At 58.6% G+C, this 16,041-nt stretch overlaps 1 protein-coding gene across 1 annotated transcript in view; it reads right to left on the bottom strand.

Annotated features, from left to right (window-relative positions):
- The window catches only part of DNAH17 (dynein axonemal heavy chain 17), a 112,008-nt gene extending 96,877 nt beyond the window's left edge, over positions 1-15,131 (bottom strand). Inside the window, exon 1 of the mRNA XM_072746504.1 lies at positions 15,078-15,131. The gene's annotated coding sequence lies outside the window, so the exon portion shown is untranslated. The remainder of the gene's footprint in view (positions 1-15,077) is intronic.
- Positions 15,132-16,041: the final 910 nt, after the last annotated feature.

Genomic DNA, 16,041 nt, shown 5'->3' with positions numbered 1-16,041 from the left:
AGGGGTAGGCGGGGCTAGGTAGGGAGATAGAGGAAGGGGGCTAGGTGGTCAGGCTCTCGGAAACCCCAAAACGCCGAGGCGTAGCAGAACCAGGGATAAGGGGATCCCTGGGTGGCTCAGCGGTTTAGCGCCTGCCTTTGGCCCAGGACGCGATCCTGGAATCCCGGGATCGAATCCTGCATCGGGCTCCCTGCGTGGAGCCTGCTTCTCCCTCTGCCTGTGTCTCTGCCTCTCTCTCTCTCTATGTCTATCATAAACAAATAAATAAAACCTAAAAAAAAGAACCAGGGATAAGGGAACAAAGCAGGAGACCACCCTGCCCTGGGTGTCAGAGGTGGGGGCCTTTTGATGACGGTCACGTGTGACCAATAAGGAATAACCAGACCCAGAAAAAGAAGTAAGGCATCAAAGCTGTGATCACTAGTCCTCACACGATGGTGTAGAGAAGTTGAAAAGATTTAGGTTCCCCGGTTAGATTTCAATAAAAGCCCAACCCTACAAAACCCTCAGTGGCAACCCTGCCGGGACCCTTCCCACTCCCGAGAGCTCTTTCTGTATCTTGGCTTCATGAAACTCTACCGCTTTCCTCACTCTCCTCGCTCCGTGAGATTCATCCTTCCACCTTCTGAGACGAGAACCTCGCTCTCCCCGTTCATGTGGGTGCTGGGACCCGGGACCCCTCCCACCGAAGGGTGAGTGGAAGCAGACTCTTCTGTCCTTCCCAGAGAGATGGCTCTCCCTTGGGTGACCTCTTCTTTTAACAAACAGCAAAACCGGGCACCTGTCGGCCAGTTAAAGGCAAATAGTGTGGCCGCCGGTGTTAAGGCTCAGGTGATAGGCTTCTGGAGAAAGGTTTGGGCAATCCCCCTTCCTCAAAAGGAGGGAGTGTTGGGGCCTAACCCTACCCGGTTCTGCTTCCTGTTCATTGGTTTGTCTTTCTTTCTTTCTTTTTGATTTTTAAAGATTTTATTTATTCGTGAGAGACACAGAGAGAGGCAGAGACATGGGCAGAGGGAGGCAGGACTCGATCCCAGGACCCCAAGAGCTGAAGGCAGACACTCAACCACTGAGCCACCCAGACACCCTTCATTGGCTTTTCTTTTTTTTTTTTTCATTGGCTTTTCTTAAATGACTTTCTACTACTGCAAGTCCACTGCCAGTTCCTGCAACCCTTACCATACTGGGATTTAAATCTATCGTCTTAGAAAATAATAATAATAATAAAATCAATCAATCAATCAATCAATCAATCTATCGTCTTACTGAGTCCTTGATATCTGTCTGGCCTCTTCTAGAATGCCTTTCTTCTCCTTTCTTGCCTTATCTTGGATTACATAATTTTTATTATTTCATCCCCTCTCATTCGGAGACATCGTAACATGCGTCCTGACTCACCCCACTATAATATTCACTGCAACCCGATAATCGAATTCAGAAAACCATTTCCATTTACAATAACATCAAAATAATTCTGCTTATGATTCCATTACAAGGGCATCAGAAAGAATAAAATACTTAGGATTAAATTTCATTTTATTTTTTAAAGAGATTTTATTTATTTATTTGACAGAGAGAGCGAGTGCACGAGCAGAGGGAGCGGCAGGGAGAGAGAGAGAGGGAGAAGCGGGATCCTCGCTGAGCAGGGATGGATCCCAGGACCCCGGGATCATGACCTGAGCCGAAGGCAGACGCCTAATCCCTAATCGACTGAACCACCCAGGTGCCCCAAGGATTAAATTTTTAAAAGGAAGGACTTAAAAGCTGAAGACCACAAAACATCACTGAAACTAAATACCTGGGTGGATGAAAGGCATCCCGCGTTCAGGGCTTGGGAGACTTAATCTCGTTAAGATGACAATTATCCCCCAGCTGATCCATCATCGCTCTAGACTCAACATAAGCCCTGTAGAAAACCCCAGCTACCTTGCTGGCAGAAAGGGGGAAGCTGATCCTCCACGTCACATGCAAATGTAAGGTAACAAAAAGAGCCGAAATAATCCTGAAATCCTGAAGAAGAACGAGCTTGGAGGACTTGCGTTCTCCGAGGGCAACACTTCCTTCCCAAGCACAGCGATGAAGCCGGAGCGCTTCCGGCACAGGGACGGTCGTCCAGGTCCGCGGACTGGGAGTGAGAGCCCAGGAGTCCCCGCACACCTCGAGGGAGGGGAAGGTGGAGTTGGGGGCTCCAGGACGGTCCAGCGGGGTGGGCAGCCGCCTTTCCAAGAGACGGCGCTAGAACAAGTGGCTTCTGTGCACAGGGAAGGAGCCGGACCCCTACCTCACACCACCTACTAACATCCACTAAAACTGGATCGAAGACCCAACGGTAGGAGCTACGGCTATAAAACCCGAGAGTGAGACAGAGGAGCAGATGTCCAGGACCTCGGAGGGAGCGATGGTTTCTTTTTTCTTTTTTAAAAAAAGATTTTACTTATTTATTCATGAGACACACACACACACACACACACACACACACAGAGGCAGAGACACAGGAGGAGGGAGAAGCAGGCTCCATGCAGGGAGCCCGACGGGACTCGATCCCGGGACTCCAGGATCACGCCCTAGGCCAGAGGCGGTGCTAAACCACTGAGCCCCCCGGGCTGCCTCTGGAGCGATGGTTTCTCACAGACGACTCCGAAAGTATAAGATTAAACAGAGCATCACCCAAGTTAAAAATCTGGGGGCCTCTATAAAGGGCACGATAAAGGTGAGAAGACGCCTCACGGGATGGCAGCGAGTGTTCTCACATCTGAAGGGACTTGCGCTCGGGCTCCGGATGTAACTCATAGCACAATCCTAACAGCGCAAACCACATACTTAGAAGTGGGTGGAGGACGTAGGTATTTTCTCCAAGGAAGACATACAGAGGCCCAGAAAGCCCAGAACGGGGGGTCACATCACGAGTCGCAGGGAAGGAGCCCAGAGCCATCAGAGTCATCGAGACAGACGTGCCCAGCGCCCAGCCCCCCGCAGAGCAGGGCCACTCCAGCACGCGCCCTGGGGCTGGGCCACCGCGGGCCTTCCCTAAATATTACTGAGGGAGCCAAGGCTCTGAGAAGTCCCGCTGCGAGGAGGTCTGTTTAACCTCATCCGAACCAGTGTCGGCGGAGCCCTGCTTCTTCCTTGGAGCCCCATCACTTGTTTGAACCGCTAGCGATCTAGGTCGTGCTTCTCCGGGGTCTGTGTCCCCGAGACACAAAGGATCGAATGCGTCCTGGTGAAATCACGGCCACGCAGGGGACTCCAGGAGCTGCCCCCGCCCCCGAATCACAGCCCTGGGGCTCCAGGGTGGGTGCTGTGTGCGCTGGGAAGGAGGGACGTGGGGGCCGGGTCACACCTGGGGTTCCCCTGTGAGCAAAGAGACACGGGAGGACCCGTTTTCTCGGTGGGTCAGCCAGCTTTCCGCAGGGACATGCCGTCCACGTCGCAGAGGGAACAGCCGGCCCTTTCGAAAGGTCCAGGGCGGTGTGCGTGGCTTCTGGACAGGCGGGCGCCCGTGGGGAGGGCAGCGGCGGCACTGCTCCCTGCCAGGGGCCAGCCCGCACCCTGTGCGCTCACGCCTCGTCCTGGCAGCTGCAGACCCCACCAGGAAGCTCAGCCCCCACTCACGCTCCCCCCGCCACGACCAACCAGGAAGACACTTTCACGCAGAAACTCAAGCGTGGAACCACCTTCGGCGACAGCAAGAGGCCGGCCATCTGGGTCCACCCTCACCGCCCTACATCCTCCGTCCGGCCCCTTGGCCCCGACACGTCCTCGTGCTGCGTTCCCGGCAGAGGGCACAGGGAGGACAGTCAGCCTTTGTCCTCTTGCCCTGGCACAACCTGGCCCCGGCTGAGCCCTGCCTGCTGGGCTGGCCCCGTGGGGCGGGGGCGGGGGTGTGCTCTCCTGAGGGGTCGGCGGGGGCCAGAGATGCATCTCCGGCCTGGCCTGGGAGGGTCCCATGGGTCACAGGCAGGGTAGGCACCGTGGAGGCCGGGGGCCGGGGGGGTGCACTAGTCAGGGCTGTCCGCCTAGCAAGCCCGGGGGGAGGCCCCAGCAGGGCAGGGACAGTGTGGACGCCAGGCTGTACAGGCCGGGGCCGGGGTGGGTCAGTGTGGGTCCCTGGCCCCTGCACAGGTGCAACACCAGCCTCTGCCAGCCCGGGGGGTGCGGGCGGTGGACAGACAGACGCCCCGTGTAGGACGGCCCAGGAGGAAGAGCGCCGATGCCCGTCCGAGATGAGGGGACTGGCTCTTCCATGCAACTGTAGCGAGGAGAAGAGCAGGACCCAACTCCAGCCTAGACAGCTGGGCTTTCACGGCCCCGAGCAGCAGCAGCAGGAGACGCCAGGGGACGAGGACTCTGGCCAGAGGCAGCCAAGGACTGAGGGCCCACGGGTGGGGGTCACGGAGGGAGGGGGCGGGGTGCCGGGGCAGGATCCTTTGCTGAGACTGGCTCAGGAGGCAGACCCCGAAGCGGCCCCAACAGCTAGAGGCAGCGGGGAGAAGAGAGGGCTCAGAGGGACCTGTCCTTGGTTTGGCCTGGCCTCGTGAGGGGTCCTGAGCTTGGGGGAACAGCGGGATGGATCCTCAGGCCTGCAGACAGAGGGCTAGACGGAGGGCTTCCCTCCCCGTGGCTCGGGCCAGACCTGAGTAAAACCATCGGGGACTTTGAGGGACAAGATTTATCACTGGCAAGTCCTGGGGGGTGTGCGTCATGCACGGGACATGGTCACAGGGGATGGGGTGGGGCGTGAACCGGGGCTCTCCCTTTATTAGGGTCCAAAGGTGGGGTGTCTGGGGTTTCGAGGGGTCGCCCACTATCGTCTGACTTGCAGCGTAAGAGTGGAATGAGGGTTCAGGAGAGAGGAGGCCGGGAACTCCGCAGGCAGGGGGGCCCAGGTCCCCATCTGGCTGCTTTGCTGGTGGCGGCGTCACCTGCGGGCAATGTGTGTATTCAAGGTGAGGTCTTAACAATCGGCGCCTCTGCGTCCAGTCCCAACGTCAGGCCCTGACACCACCTTCCAGTGTGGCCTACACTGGGACCCATGCCCCGCGTGTGTGGGGACTGGCCGGGGACATGCCAGGCCATCGTCCACATGCTGGCCCTGGGCTCAGCCCGGCCACGAACCTGTGAGCTGCATCCTTGTGCAGAGCAGCGGTTCCCAGAGTGAGGTCCCCGGAGCTGCGGCAGCACCTGGCCGCGGGTTCTCAGCCCAGCGCTGCGGGCGCCGGGAATCTGGGGTCCTCGTGTTAACAAGCCCCCAGGAGAGGCTCCTGCAGCTGCAGAGCCCCAGCACCTCTGACGTGGAGTACAGTGTTGGCCTCTGGTTTGAGTAACGTCATCGGAGTCGCCAGTGGTCCCTGGCTGCCAGGGCCCTCCCGTATTTCCTTTCTTTATGGTCATTCATTCGTGTGCTTGAGGAGAGCCCACCCGCGGAGCCGGCCTTCCCTCCGACGAGCCCCAGTGGTGGCTTCCTTGAGCAGGTGTCACCTAAAGGCATGGGTCACCAGTGACCGCACCGTGGAATCACCTGGGAAGCTTCTGGAACTAAGGGGGCCTGGCCCACCGCCTGGGGGTCAAGGCCAAACATCCAGACCGTGGGCCTGAGGGGGGGAATCAGGGACTCCCTGCTCCCGGAGGCTTCACTGACCCTGAGAGGGGAGTCTCGCTGCCCCCGCCCTTCGGGGCAGAACAACTACTGAGGAAGCAAGTGGGAAGTCTGGGTGGGCGCGACTCGGGGCCAAGGTGCTCCGGCCCCCGTGGCAAGGCACCCGAGGGACAAGGATCTGCAGCCACGTTGGCCCCGAAGCCCTTGCGGTGGGTTCAGCGCACGGTCGCCCCAGCTCAGCATCTACCAGACACCTGGAAACATCAAATACCACTTCCTTCAAAGGGCAAAGACCCCTTACTTTGGGCAACTTCTTTAAAAAGTTGAACCGCGGGATCCCTGGGTGGCTCAGCGGCTTCGCGCCTGCCTTCAGCCAGGGCATGATCCTGGAGTCCCAGGATCGAGTCCCACATCGGGCTCCCTGCATGGAGCCTGCTTCTCCCTCCTCCTGTGTCTCTGCCTCTCTCTCTCATGAATAAATAAATAAAATCTTTAAAATATATATATATATATTTAGAAAATTAATAATACACCATCCGCCCCCAGATCCATCCAGCTTGGCCGAGAGATCTGGTTCAACTCCGAACTTTGGGGGTGGGACACAGACACACAAGGCCCTGGGGAGTGGCCGGGCCACTGCGGGAAGGGCTTCTCGGCTCTGTTTGCAAAATTAAATGTGCTTTGAATGTAATGAGTCAGGAAAGCAGCGTTTGAAGGAGGTCTGGAAATGAAATTTCCTGCCTGTGGTTTGACTCACGCCTGTCTGTCTCTAAATCCACCCCAAGGACATACATTTGTTCTGTTGTGACAGGACTTGTCTCCGCATCCCCTAGACGCCTCCCGGGAGCGGGCGGGACGGTCCGGGCTGATGGGGAGGCTTTGGGGAGACGCCTTTCCAGACTCCCCTCGTCGATACCCCGGGCAGCTGGGGGATTGATCACCCAAGGCCTGTTCCCTCAGCCAGGCCTCCGTCCCCGACGGCTTCTTGAGAGATCGGGAACTATGCATCTCCGCAGTCCCTTGCCCTCTCTGTCTTCTTTGCTGGTGATGAGACAGACAAAGGCAGACGGAAATGTAGATAAAATGAAATGTCCTCAAACCCGCAGCCCAAGGACAAATACTCGAGGCAGGCAGAGCAACAAGGTTCCTCCAGAAAGCTCCCCCCGTCTTCATGTTAAGGCCTCGCTAGAGGGAAAAACAACCTGAGCTCGACAATAGCCAGGCCTCTGGGTCCTGTGAGTCTTCTTTAGCAGATGAGGGGACTGTCCTTATCTTTACTTCTCCCAACCCCAACGGATGTCATCAGCGGCTCCTCACACTCCTGGGGCCGCAGCTCTTTCTGCCCACGGGTCCTGTCCTCGTGCTTCAATAAAATCACCCTCATGCACTGAAGACGTCTCAGGAATTCCCTCTTGGCCGTGGGCTCCAGACCCCCAGTAACACTACTCCAAAAAAACCAAACCAAACCAAAACAAAACAAAAAACCAGCATCACTAGCACACAAGCCCTAACTGCTCCCGTGTGCCTGGAGCCAACGACTTCCCAGGACCCGGGACGTTTGGGACTCGACCCAGGAGAGTCCCGGACGCTGGGGCCAGCTGGCGACCCTCAGTGCTGTTGCCAGGGCCGCGCCGACTGCGGTAAGCGTGACAGGGCTGGCAGTTTCTCCAGAACCTTCCAGGAATCGAGAAGAATTCACTGGGCTTCTCAGAGACGTGGGGGACTTTCTCAGGACCACCCACCCTGTAATGAGCGGGGCCAGGTTTGGAATCCGATTTTCCAATTCACCAAATGCTGCTGGTTTACCCCTCCAGGGATCGTTTTAATTGCAAAGATTTATTTTACAGTCTTGGGTGGTCCTCGGGTGAGACCAGCTGGGGATCTGGCGGAAAGGAAGCCTCCGCAGCCCCACGAGGCGGGGGTGGAGGGAGCCTCAGGGAGAACCTGGGTGTGCAGGGTCCAGAGGCAGAGACAGGTGCTAGAGTCACTGCTGTCCTTATGCAAAGCCACAGAAACACAGCACATCCTCCCTTGAGCAGCCTGCCCGAGCTAAGTAGGATTTTCAGCACAATCCTACACTCCGGATAGAGTTTGACCGGGTCTGAAGGGCAGTTACTCCCGTCTTTCATAACATCAGGGAAACAAATCAATTCTTAATACATGGCAGAAACACATGCTTTTTTTTTTTTTTTTAACAGACTCTATAGTTTAGGGTTTTTTGGGGTTTTTTTTAGATTTTATCCATTTATTCATGAGAGTCAGAGAGAGAGGCACGGACACAGGCAGAGGGAGAAGCAGGCTCCATGCAGGGAGCCCGACGTGGGACTCGATCCCGGGACCCTGGCCAGGATCATGACCTGAGCCAAAGGCAGACACTCAACCACTGAGCCACCCAGGCGTCCCCAGGATTTATTTATTTAGCAAGACCCTGAGATCACAACCTGAGCCGAGACCAAGAGTCAGACGCTTAACGGGCTGCACCACCCAGGGGGCCCCTAAAGAGGCTATTTTTTAAAGCAGTGTTAGGTTTACAGAAAACCTGAGTGTAGAGTGCAGTGTGCCCCGGGCCCCTGCCTCCCCAGGCCTCTCCTCCTCCGCTAGCAACGCCTCGCGCCCACGTGGAATGCGTGTTAAAATGGAGGCGCCAACCCTGGCGTGTTATTTATTTTATAACCAAGGTCCACAGTCTACCACAGCCTCCCCCCCCGGCGGTTGGCCGCTCTGTTTGCATGACTGCCTGGTGGCGACACGTATGCACTGTCACGGCCTCGCACAGAGGGGTTCTCCGCTCACCCCTCCGTCACCCCCAACCCCAACCGTCTCCGCAGCTCTGCTTTCTCCAGGATGTCACTGGGTTGGAGCCCCTCCGTCTGCGGCCTTCTGGGACGGGCTTCTTCCCTGAGTGACGGACATTGAAGATTCCTCCAAGTCACCTGGCGACGACGTGCTAGCGCGCGCTCTCTCTTGACCGCCGGACAATAACACTCCAGTGTCTGGATGGACCAGTTTATTTCTCCGTCACCTACTGAAGGGTGTATCTTGGTTGCTTTCAAGTTTTAGTGAATAGGACTAAAGCTGCTTTAAACATCCGTGTGCAGATTTTTGTGCGGAAGCAGCTCTTCAGCTCCTTTGGGTGAATCCCAGGGAGTGTGACTGCCGGCCCCCTGGTGGGAGCGTGCCTGGTTTGTAAGAGCCCCGCCAAACCGCCTTCCAAGGTGGCTGCGCCTTCTGCGTTCCCGGCCGCGGTGGGTGAGTCCCTGCTGCCCCGCGTGCTCGCCAGCCGCGGGTGGGGCCAGTGTTGGGGATTTGAGCCACTCGGATAGGTGTGCGGTGGTGTCTCGTTGCTGCTGTTGCACTGCGCACTTCTCTCATTAGAGAATTAGAGGACATGGAGTCCCTTTTCTTTTCTTTTGTTTTTCAAAGATTTATTTATTTATTCATGAGAGACACAGAGAGAGAGGCAGAGACCCAGGCAGAGGGAGAGGCAGGCTCCTTGCAAGAAGCCCAACGCGGGACTGGATCACGACCTGAGCTGAAGGCAGACGCTCAGCCGCTGAGCCACCTCGGGGGTCCCTGGAGTCCCTTTTCATATGCTTCTTTATCATCTATGTATCTTCTCAGATGAGGTGTCTGTTTAGATCCTTCGCCCGGTTTTTAATTGGGAAGAGAAATCTTTTAAAACGAGATATTTTTAAAAAGCCACAGCCACATACCGTAGGAATCCATTTATATGAAATGTCCAGAATAAGCAAAACCATAGAGACGGAGGGAGGGCTGACTGGCGGTTGCCTCAGGGAGGAGGAGGGGGGGAGGAGGAGAGATGGGAAGGGACCGCCAACCGGGGTGTGAATGGGGGATGAAAAGTTCTGGAACTCAATAGGGTGGTGGTTGCACAGCACTGCGAATGTCCTCAGTGATACTGAATGGTTCACTGTAGTATGGTTAGGAGGGTCAGTTTGGTTCCGTGTATTATGTCGTAATAAAAAAAGAAGAGAAAAAAAGCCACCTCTGTGGTGAGGGTGTGAAGAACTTGCATGAAGCGGGGGACTCCTACGGTGACCCCAAACAGAGGTGTCTCCGGGAGGACCTCAGCACGGAGCCTGGGGACCTCCCTCCAGCTCCCTCCACCTCCCCCTGCTCCATCTGCTCCGTCTGTTCCTGAGGGTCCTGGGCTGCCCCCTCCCCCCCTCGGTTGACAGTCGCGGGGGTGGATCACCCCCTTCCTACCAGTCTGTACACATGAGTCCAGGCCTGATCCTGGCCCCATGAAGTCAGCAACAACGACCCTAGGGGCGCACCCTGTGCTCATGGGCCAAAGCCGTCACTCCTCCTGAATCCCGGCCTCCCCCCGCCCCCCCATACCACCCTGTGCACCTGCTCACCCCCTCACCTGCTCCCCTCCAGGCCCTCTCGGCTTCAGGAAGCTGAAGGCAAGCGCGATCTCCCCAGTCCTCCCCCTCCCTGTCCTCTCCCCTCTCCCTCTGCTCAGCTCCCTCAGGGTCCTCAGTGGCTCAGGGATGAAGGAGGGAGTTAGAGCTTCCGTTTGTTCCTTAGCCCGTGATTAAAAACTCTGCGGGGGCGCCCAGGTGGCTCAGCGGTTGAGCAGCTGCCTTCAGCCCAGGGCGTGACCCCGGGGTCCCGGGATCCGGGTCCCGGGATCGAGTCTCACACTGGGCTCCCTGCAGGGAGCCTGCTTCTCCCTCTGCCTGCGTCTCTGCCTCTCTCTGTGTGTCTCTCATGAATAAATAAATAAATCTTTAAAAAAATGAATAATAAAAATAAGCAAAACCCCAACTCTGTAGTCAAACAGCGCCCTGGAAAACCAAAGGTCTGCATCGGGAATGACACTTCCATCCAGCAAACTGCAAGACACAAACCCTGGCTGCCACCTGGTCAGCGCAGCGCGGTTTCCTGGGCTTGCTCTGCCCCTGGGGCTCGGAGCCTGTGGGAGGGCGCGGGTTCCCCACCTCCTCCCCGAGTGGACGGTCCCTCTCGCTTGCAGAAGACGGAGGCTCTGAGGGCCGGACACGGATCCCACAGCACGGCTGGCTCTGCTTCTCTGGGGAAGGGCATCTGCAGGGGAGAGCACGGACCCCGCCGCCGGGCGGATTGGCTGGCGATGCTCTGCCCGCGTGTCGCCGCATCCCACCCCCGAGAACCAGGCACCTGATCCCAGGCACAGACGGCGACTGGGCAGGTGTGGCCTTGTGCCACCGTGGGCTGGTGAAGGCCTCGGTACGTCCCACCCCTCCAGCTGACTTTGGGGTCGTGGTGTGATGAATCTGGGGTGCTGTGCTTCCCTTGGTCCAGCTCCCCGAAACGGTGAGTGCCAACCTAGCTTCCCTCTCCCCCACCTGGCTGGAGCCCCGGCCCCATGTCCCTCCTGCAGCCCCACAAGCCTCTGCCTGGGGCCCAGGCCCTCCAGTTGGGCTCCGTTCTGGTCCTTCTGCCCAGAGACTGCAGGAGACGACTGTCCCGTTTTCCAAGGGTGCGGCCCGTGACTCACCGCCTCCTGGTGAAATGGTTTCCTGAGAGGGGAAACACGATCACTGGGCCTGCCGGGAACTCCCTGAGGGCGGGTCAGGAGTCCACGAACGCTGAGCTCACAGAGCAAAGCCACGAGCACCGGCCTCTGCCATCTCATCAGGATTTCAGGGGGCTCAGGGCAGGACCCGACGTCCACAGTCTGGGAGCCGGGTGGGGCCCGTGACACCTGCTCACGTCTGCAGCAGCCACGGACCACGGGGGTGACCGGGCGCGGCTGGCTGCGGCCCATCAAACGTCACACGGGCCGGCTTTGGCCTGGAGGCCGTGTTGCTGGCCCCTGGCCTAGAGAAGGGGAACGGGAAGACAGGAACCGGCTTCCTGCCTTTTCTTCAAGGCGTCCTCCCGCCCCAGGGGCGCCCGCGGCCTCCCTCACCAGCCGGGCCCCCCATAAACCCGGCGGCTCCCAACATCCCCCTGGAGGAGGTGCAGGTGGATTCACCCGATCCATGCCAGGGTGGGGTGTCTCTAAATCACGGCAACTCACGAATCCTCGTGCTCCTTAGGTTTCCAACTCCATGAAAAGCACCCTATTCTCGACACCCTCGCAGGTAGGAGTCGGCGAAGGGCCAGCGGTGGACGGCGCAGCAGACGGCAGGGCCCGTGGCCACCACGTCTGGAAGGTGGCCCTCTCTGAGCCCCCCGACTGTGCCTTCCACGCGGGAAACAGATCAGCAGTGACGTCTGGGGTTAAAGCTTCAACCCTCTGACGCCCGAATGCCGCTGCCCCAAGCAGGCCGGAGCTAGACGCTGCACTGTGCGTTGCTGCACAGTCACCCGGGGACCTATTGACACCAAGTAGCTCATACACTTGGAGAGAATTTAGGGCTCCCGCTGGAAAACAGGAGAGGAGCCACCACCGTCCTCCCAGCTCAGGCTGCTGGAAAGGTGCCACCGGCCGGTGGCCTAAACAGCAATTTTTTTCTTGTGGTTCTGAGGCCGGACGTCCACCGTGAAAGAGCCCTGTGACCCTGCGCTTGCTCTCATGGTGCAGAGGGAGGGAGGCAGAAGGGGACAGCTCTGGGGTCTCCTCTTCCGGAGACGCAAATCCCAACGTGGGGGGTCCCACTGGGGCTGGCTAACCCCGAACCGCTGCCCCGGGCCATCTCGGCGCACCATGGGGCTGGCTGTGAGGTCTGAGGGCCAGTCCGTGGCAGCCAGGGTGGCACCCATGGGGATAAAACGGGGTAAGAGATGTTTACTCCAGAAGAAAGCAGGAAAAGAGAGAAGTGGGAACAAGCGGGGACAGGAGGAAATCAAAGGGCAAGCTGGGGGGTCTGAATCCAGTGGTTTCCGAGACTGCACCAGCGCCCCCCCCCAGCAGCCACCGGGCCTGCACGGAGAGCAGGGGGGCAGAGAGACGGGCACGGGGCGAGGCTGGGGGGGCTTCGCTGGGAGGGAAACTGAAGTTACAATTGAGGCCTTTGGGCCTTTTAATTGCCCCAAATGAGGCATTTCTAACCCTGAAGAGCAGCCCGCACAGCCCGGGCACCTGCGTGGTGGGTCGCGTGCAGCCCCGTGGGATGGGGTAGGGGGCGGTGAGGAAGGACGGGGTGCGGGTTGGGGGGCACCCCAACACCGTTAGGAGCTCGTGTGGAAAGACTCCTCGAGAGGAACAGAAGGGGCGTCCGGAGCCACACCTGGGGCTGCAGTCCCCCTCCGGGGCACACGAACTAGGGCCCGTAGGAGCAGAGCTCGTCCAGGGCAGGGTACGCCTCGGCCCCCGCAGAACAGATGACACATTCCGTTCTAAAAGCCGGGGCTTGTGACTGCTGCGCTCCCCCTCGGGTGCTTGTCCACACGTGCGGGTGGCTGGCCTGCCCCGGTGAGGGCCCGGGCCGGGCTGTGGCACCTGTTTACTGAAGAGCCAGAACTGGCTGCTCCTTGGGGCGGAGAGAGGGCAGGCCTCCTGCAGGCTGGCTCCCGGCTTCCACGCCAGACACAACAGACACGCCTGGATGAGGGCCCACGCCCACCCCGGCCGAGCCTACGCCGGCTCACTCCCCCCGCGCGGGTGCTGCCGCCCAGGGACGCTGTCCCCGGGACCAAGGACGAGAGCCAGCCCGGGCTCCAGAGGCCTGCAGCGCCGGAGGCCCAGCAAAGGAACGGGCTCTGCATCCGGGCAGTGGGCTCACGAGGGCTGAGCCCACGTGTGTTTTGCTCACTCTTGAAGCCCCAGCACCTGGCACATCCTTGAAACGGAGCTGACTCAGGAAACACTTGTGAAGTGCATGAAATAATCAGTCACCAAAAAAACAAGTGGAAACCATGACCAAAACCTAAAGATCCACTAAAATACGTAGGGCTGTCTCACCGAGCCCGGGGCACCAGGCTTGGAGGCAGGGAGGGGAGGTGTGCGCGTGGGTGCCCCAAAACTCGGCGGTCAGGACCAACAACATTTAATGCAATATTTTAAGAAAATCAACATGCATACAAACAATTCGTGATAATCTTTAAATAAAGTCAGGATTAGGGACAATGCTGTGCCACGTCTTACAGAACCAGGGGCAAAAGGAAGACTCTAATACTTACTCTGGCCTGGCCCCACGGGGACCCCAAACCTCCCTTAACTCAGCAGACGGTAGAGGTTACGAGACCCGTTAACCCCAAAAGGCAGTACTGGCTGAAAATAGGACCCACAAAGGGTTTCGATTAAGTCAAGAATAGATTTAGAGCAGGAATTAGGGATGCATGTTTGTCCAGAGAAATAGAACCAACAGGATACGCACAGAGCTCACCAGAAAGGGATGTTTCAGGAGGGGTCCCGCGATGACGGAGGCCGAGGAGCCCCACAGCCTGCCTCCAGCTGGCCGCCCAGGTCAGTGGGGCGCCTGGGCCCTTCCTCCACCATTTTGCTCTCTTCAGGCCCCTGATGGATGGGCTGAGGCCCACCTGGTGGTGGCGGCAGGAGACCTGCTTTCCTGGATTCAAATGCTAATCTCTTCAGGAAACACCCTCCCAGACCCTCCCAGAAATAACTTATGAGCTGCCCAGGCATCCATAAAATCACCCATCCCAGGACACTGGGGCCATATTTGTAAACTTTGGAGACTAAAGTCATGGAAAGGACGGAGGTTTGTCCATCTAGTGAGATCCATTTGCTGCGCTGGATGTGCAAGCGGCCTGCCCCGAGCAGGACATTCCTTACCTGTGACCACAACGCAGCAGGGGAGAGACCCATCTGATCGCCAGAACAAAGCAAACTAAGGGGGTTCCCTTCCCCTCAACTCCCAACCCCAAGCTTCCAGCCTTTCCCGGGTGAAATGGCCAGAGAAACATGGGTGGCTGGGGGCTCGCAGGGCTCAGTTTGGTCCCCACAGAGAGGACAGGGACAGGCCTCGTCCATGGCCACTTGGGAAATGACCACGACACGGCCCCCTGTCCTCACACCAGGGTGTCCGGCTGCCCAGCACCTGGGCCTGCGAGTCCCTCCCCAGTGGCACGGCCGACGCTCAGGCCCTGGGCACGCTGCCCGCCAGGGCACTGCAGGATCCTTAGGAGCCAGCTGTCCCTCTTAGCACGAGGTGGAACGGACGACATGGCCAGCAGCCAGACCGTCTCGGACAACAGAGCCCTGACACAACCCTTGCAGCGACCAGGCCTAACCGCCAGGACGTGGTCTGTGACCACCAGCTTCCCTCATCTTGCCCTTGCTTTCAACCCAGGACCAACCAGCGAGACACAAACATGTCCCCTAACGGACCACAAAGGATGTCCGGCTTCTAATCAGCCCACCGCCAGCTTCCCCACGCCCAAGGCCCTGGCCCCGCTGCAGGCTCCCCCATCCCTGCGCCAGACGCGGTGACGGCGGCCGCCCCCGCCCGCGAGCTCTGAGTAAGTGGCCTGTGCTTTCCTCATTTGTAGGTCTGTTAACTGGCACGAGCGGACGGGACGGGGCGGCCAGGGAGAGGGGCCGACCCCGGACAGGACAGGGACTTACCTCTACGGTTCTGGGAATCCATCTGCTCCCTTCTTCACGCAAGAGACCTCGGGGGCGGGGGGTTTCCACCCTCGGGGTGTGGTGTCAGGCTGCCAGGGGAACACTGGCTGGAGGCGCTCCAAATAGTCCAGCTTCGACCCCTGGGCACTGGCGCTGCCTTGGCTGTGCCCCCGAGAGGCTGGCTGGAGCTTCCCAGGAATGGACGGACCAGTCCTCTGAAGTCCTGGGCTGCTGGGCCTCTGCTGGGGGGGGGGGGAGCAGGGCCGCCCCCTCCACCCAGGACAGCCACCCCCAACTTGCAGAGCGGAGGCAGGGTGCTTCTGGGAGGCAGGATGGCGGAGCGGGTAGGAGCCCCGACGCGGAGCCCTGTGGCAAGCCAGCCACTCAACGTCTCACTTGGGAATGGGGGATGGTAAAAGCGCCCCCTCGTAGGGAGGTTGTGAGGACGAAGAGTGAATACCTATGAGGCTTGGAACTGTCCTGGGGTAGGTAACGGGTCTCACCCGTCCTCACCCGTCTCCACTTCATGTATCATCAAGTGAATCATAAACTCGCATGTTCTTGTGGGATTGTTTTTCACCCTGAAAGCTAAAAAGTACGGTGAAATCTCTCATTTCAAAGCAGCTTTGACCCTATTTCGAGTCTTTTGTGCACATTCCTTAATTTTGTTCTTTTCTTTCACAGTTGAACACCCAGCCTGGGGGTGGGAGGGCGGGGGCTGATGCCAAGGGGCGCGTTACTGTCGCTAACGCACCACTAACTACAAGACCGGTGGCCTCCAGGGTCGTCTGCACTGTGTTGGGTCTCTGGGGCTCACCTGCCTGGTTCTGCACCAGCTCCCGCTGGGCTGGCTGGTCCCCCTCCTCCTCTCGAGCATGGCGGGTGGTGGGGACTGGCGCGTAGCGTCTGCCTTTACGGTCACCCTTCGTGCCTCCCCTGGTCCCTCTGCTGCCGGCTTCCTCCA

This window comes from Vulpes vulpes, chromosome 2 (genome assembly GCF_048418805.1).
Source record: "Vulpes vulpes isolate BD-2025 chromosome 2, VulVul3, whole genome shotgun sequence".
NCBI lineage: Eukaryota > Metazoa > Chordata > Mammalia > Carnivora > Canidae > Vulpes > Vulpes vulpes.
The sequence above is the reverse complement of the archived record's forward strand: the minus strand, read 5'-3'. Positions and strand labels throughout refer to the sequence as shown.